The sequence below is a fragment of the Haliotis rubra genome, unplaced genomic scaffold (genome assembly GCF_003918875.1).
Source record: "Haliotis rubra isolate DU_JTF1 unplaced genomic scaffold, ASM391887v1 Scf658, whole genome shotgun sequence".
Classification (NCBI taxonomy): Eukaryota; Metazoa; Mollusca; class Gastropoda; order Lepetellida; family Haliotidae; genus Haliotis; species Haliotis rubra.
This window is the reverse complement of record NW_025767366.1, coordinates 311682-317649: the sequence shown is the minus strand read 5'-3', so window position 1 is coordinate 317649 and position 5968 is coordinate 311682.

Sequence of the window (5968 nt, the reverse complement as noted above, 5' to 3'; positions counted from 1 at the left end):
AAAGCCATGGTCTGTTCAAATACGTCGCTTTGGACGTATTGCTCATTTCTACACTAATCTCTCCTCATAAGGTCCTTTTCTACTTTCCTATGTCCCTACCACTGGAACTGTAGTTAGGCCGAACTTAGTTTAACAGACATTTCACACTTTCACATATCAACTGCATACATTGTAGAGATAAATGTGAAAAAATATGGTTTTTTTCTATTTCCGACAGTACTATAGTACTGCCCAGTGGTAGGTAACATGTAAAGGTGTTCTGTCGGGTGGTTTGCGTTCATAGTGATCCCACCCCACACCATTACCAAGCCAACCCCAAAACGATCGTTCTGTCTAACGTTAAGGGCATGAATACGCTCATTCCGTCTACGCCTGGTCAGGATGTCCAAAGTATACCTTGATTCCTATGAAAACTCAACTTTTGGTCAACGACGATTGGTCCAGTGCAGCCGCTCATGACGACACGTTGTAGTCATGTGTCAATCGTGGAAAAACACGAGGACGTCTCCTACCTGGGGCATGCAAGAGTTCATCTCCGAAGCCGAGTCGTCTGTCCACTCACTCTAACAACAGAAGCTCTGTGAAGCTCATCTCCAATCTGAGAGGCTCTTTGACCACGGTACGTTCGTCTGATATAAACGTTATTTGTCGGTCTTTGTCATGAATATACTCTCCTAATTATTGACGGTCAAAAATTAAGTGAGTGACAAAGTTTAGTTTTACGCCGCACTCAGCAATATTCCAGCTATATGGCGGCGGTCTGTAAATAATCGAGTCTGGACCAGACAATTCAGTGATCTACAGCATGAGCATCGATCTGCGCAATTGTGTCAACCACATGTGTCAACCAAGTCAGGGGGCCTGACCACCCGACTCCGTTAGTCGCCTCTTACGACAAGCATAATCGCCTTTTGTGGCTAGCACGGGTTGCAGAAGACCTATTCTACCCCGGAGAAGCGGACGTAAAAATACACTCACCCACGAGTTACCTCCCTTTTCCCGCGCAAACAGTCATGTGACCAGCCTTACTTGTCACTCTGTCCCTTTTCGCCCAAGCGGATGGTTGGGCGAGCACTGGAGTCCCGTATACGGCATTATATCCTTTTTATTTAGGTCCTATTCTTCAAATTTACGCTGTGTATAGATTTGGCAATAAATACTATGTATTATATGTAAAGAACTTATTTGTGTGTGTGTCATAATTTCATCGTTATGTAACTTTGTTTACATTTAATGAAATCTTGCAGTGTTTGCAGGCACAGGTTATCCGTGGCTGATACTCACCCCCAGTGCCTTCATGCATAAAACTATGTTCTTCCAGCTTGCGCTGTACTTATTGTGTTGATTTATCAAATCTTCAATTTAATCAATATTTGTCTTATATCTATATTCGTGCCATGGATCGGGTGAGGAAGTCATGTCAAGTCACGGTTGATAAAACAGGAGATCAGCCTGCAAACCATGTGTTGATTGCTACTGCGCAGATTCATAATACTGGTGCTATGATGAGTACGTTGCAGGGGCAGTCTGCTGGTACGGGGGCCAAGAAGAGATCGGCTACAACGCAGTTGACTCCGACTCAAGCTAAGAAAAAGACGACGTCTTCTTCTACGTCACAGAAGAAAGCATCTGTTACCAGATCGGAGGGTAAATCTACGCGGCCTAGTAAGTCAACGCATCAGAAATCGTTCAACGAAGAGATATTACCTCCGCATGAAGTAGACGTTTTTTGATGATCCCCCGTTACTTCTACCCAAAGTACCTTTGAGATCGGCGACGCAATCGACTTCCACGACTACTAGGTCGTCTCCTGCAACGGTCACAGCAGGCCAGGTGTTTGACGACTAACCACCAACTTCTCAACGGAGTGAAGTTGAGGCACACAACTCATCAGCGGTCGCGAACGCTTCTTCTACACCGCAGCAGCTTCAATCAACGCAGAACTTGATCTGGGTGAAATTATGAGACAATTCACCAACCAGATGATGGCTATGATGGAACGGAGGTTCGAGGAAGAAGCGAAGGCTCGGCGAAGCCTCTCATCTACTGACACCGTGCACAAACCTACGGACCTGCTCGAACCTACGGACTTGTGCGAACAGCACCCGCCTGTTTTCCCCACTTACCTTTTTGTAACGAAACTTAAAGTTATGCAAAAGTTCCATAACTGATATTTGGACAGAAAGTTCTGTCTCCATGTGTTTTTGCAAAATGCGTAAGGAAAGGAATTTATTTTTGCTATAGAGTCTTCTGATAGCATCTCTTACTAACTCTTTATGAAAACACTCAAGTACATGAAGTATCCTCGGTCTCGGTTGATGGTGGGCTCTTGGCGTTTGATGTGATGGCTTCGGTGAGCTTGCGTTCAGTGAAGTCTGTTTGATTGTTAGCGAGAACGGTGATGTCAGACCACTCTATTTGATGATTGGGGCTTGCTTTGATGTGGTCAGATTTGCTGATTTGCTGTCGGACGTGGTGACAGATCAAACGCCAAAAGCCCATCATCAACCGAGACGAAGGATATTTCATTCCATCCGCTTACGATGCTATCCTCCACCAAGCCCAATTCTACTTATAAACTCTACTGTATATACATCTCATAACTTGTACACCATTGGCTTCCATTGGCTTCCCTTTGTCAAACTCGCTTCATCATCTTACTGCCTAGCCAATTATGTTAATTATGTTGTTTTCTTTGTTACATTCAGTATATATTCTATCCAAAAAAGGTAGGGGATATCGGACTTTGATGGCTGATGTGAGGCAACGTGTGAAAACGAGCACGGAACAAATAATGAAGAACTGTTAAGGGACCATATGGAATTTTTTTCCATACATTTGATAATGCCAAAGAAACAAGGACAATCTGTGGTGTGGGCCAAACTGCACCAAGGGTCAATCTGCAAATTTACCATACGGTAAAAACCAAGTCAATAATGGGTAAATCCCCCTCTGTTGGCCAAACAAGCACGGATCCGACGTGGCATACTCCTTATGAGGCGTTGCAAGTCATTTTGATTGACATTATTCCACTCTTCTTGCAATGCAGCAGCAAGTTCTTGGAGAGTAGTGGGCCGTTGTTGACGTTGCCGTAAGCGCTGTCCAAGGATGTCCCAGACATGCTCGATGGGCGAAAGGTCTGGACTTAAGGCTGGCCATGGTAGCCTGGCGATATTCTGCTGTTGGAGGTATTCAGTGACAATCCTAGCCCTGTGACATCTGGCGTTGTTATCTTGGAAGATGAAACGGCGGCCATGGCGTCGAGCAAATGGCTCAACGTGGGCTGCCTGGATGTTGTCCCTGTAGTACTGACCTGTGACACGTCCAGCAACAACATGTAAGTCTGTTCTTCCAGCTGCAGTGATGGCACCCCACACAATTACAGACCCCCCTCCAAAACGATCATGCCTAATGACGTTGACATCGTGAAAACGTTCGTTACGTCTACGCCGAACCCTGTTACGTCTATCAACGCAGTCTAACACGAATCTGCACTCATCAGAGAACATTACATTGTTCCACCGTCGATAATCCCAGCGTTGGCGTTCTAAACACCAAAGACGTCTTGCCCTAACGTGACCATCTCTCAAGCAGGGAATGACACGAGGACGCCGTGCGTGTAATTGACAACTGTGCAGTCGATATCTGATGGTCTGGTCACTCACACTGCCGCCGGCGCCAGCACCTGCTTGCAGTCTATCTCTAATCTGATTGGCTGTTGTGACACGATTTCTTAAGGCTGTGGTATGGATAAATCTATTTTGAGCCGCAGTTGTCGCCCCTGGTCTACCTGAGCGTTGTCTGTCGTTGACAGATTGTGTGTCACGGTATCTGGACCATAATTTACGGCTGACGGCCTGAAACGTTCAAACTTCGTGGCACAAGGGTCTGTGTTGTGCGGACCTGCAGCATGCCAAGGGCACGTAATCTTTCATCTCGAGAAAGTATGCGCATGTCTCAAAGTTGTTAACAGAGTTCTAAAGCAACTAAATTGATGTTTGCACATTCCAATTTCCTCTGTTAATGACGAGAAACGTCACATCTAACGTCGTGCAAATGTCAGGTTCAACCCCCATGATCATCACAGTTATGCACGTGCATATTGTGGGCATGTCAGTGCTGTGTTTAGGAGATAATTTTTACGCAAAATGATTACTCTCAAAGGAAAAATAATACTTTCCATGATAATTATTTGTATTTACTAGAACAATGCATGTGAAATGGAATATCCCCTACTTTTTTGGGATAGTTTATATTAGTGGTTGATCGATTAATTGAAATAATCGAAGATTGGTTGCAGTGACTAAACGACCAAGCAATCGATCTTGTTTTCTCATAATCGAACACAAACAATTCTAGAACACTTGTTTTCATCAACAGTATTTTTCACTAGGTTGGTTTTGTGTGTTACATTTCATAAGCACTACAAGCTCGTTCCAAGTAATGATTGAATTTATCTTAAAGACTCTAAGAAATTTATGTTCCTCCATAATAGTCATCCATTAAAGATGTGAAACTTTGCAAAAAAAATCACCAAAGAACTACATGTTTTTTTCCTTATTTTTGTGTGCATTAACAGATTTCATAAATGACGCTAACCAATTATTTTCGATGATTGATCGGTTGTAATGAACCAATCATCAATTATGAGATTTTAACCAATTCCCAACACTAATATATATACATCCCCCTCTTTATGTTCCATTCCTGCTTGACAACCACACAAGAATCTGTATCGAAACGTCGCACTCACGAATAAAAGAAGTTGTTATCCATAAAGTTTGTTCTATATTGTACTTCCCAACTTCTGAAATGCCACTCGAAGAAGTAGTGTAGACAGACTTTCTTTTCCTGCACTTGAACAGTACTATAAATCTATCAGGTAGCCATCACTGTATTGACCTTTGATAACCTTTGATATACCTGCTACCACTACTTGACATATGTGATATTTATTTCAATGTTGCATGATACAGTACTAGGAATGTATCAGGTAATGGCGCAATGGTATTAACCTTTCATAGACATTGATATACCACTATCGGACATCTGTAATATTTATCGCTTTGTGAATGTATTCCCTCTCTGTATTGGAGAAGCACTATAAACGGATAAGATAAATGCACTACAGTATTAATACAGTATTCTACCCATGGATTTTAACTTGTCGCATTCCCTAATGGCCTAAAAAGCCTCGGTTTTTATGTATGCTAATGACAACACAAACATAAAGTACTCTTTTCTAGTAGTACTACTACTACTACTAGTAATATTATCAAATGTAACCTGTAAATGAACCTATTCTTTATTACAGCTAGATTTTGATACGACCCCCTCAGTTGTGCCTGACTCTGTTGCAAGTTGCCTCAATAAATAAATGTTTCAGTTGTCTTTCAGACAACCCAACTGCAGATGCGGCATATTTAAGGCGACCCCTTTCACTTTCGCCTTTAAAAAATAATAAACTGTGAAAACAATGGACTTGATGTCAAGTGAATTTCATTGTCTCATGTACTATGTCAATAAATCGATCGGCCGTGCTTGATGTGACGTCACAAGTGAACTTGAGAGAGAAAGATGAAGAAGAAGAAAAGAAGAAGAAGAAAAACTCACCCAAACGAAAAAGCACAGCAGCGGGGAAGGAGTTTGGTCTAGAACACAGGCCCCCACTGCGGGTCAGAAAATCGATAAACTAGGCCCCGGTTTAGTATCAACACCCCCTACTATATAATACATATGTATTATATAGTAGGATCGATAAACTAGGTCCCGGTTTAGTATCAACACCCCCGACTACAACTAGTTTATCGATTTTCTGACCCGCAGTGGGGGCCTGTGGTCTAGAAAATAAGGCATGTGGATGGATAAATCTTATTCTTGTCAGCGTTTGGAATATTTTACGAACGCTTTACGCATTCAAAGCCGACCATTAGAATGGAGTTATGTCCCTTGCATAAACAGGAAGTTG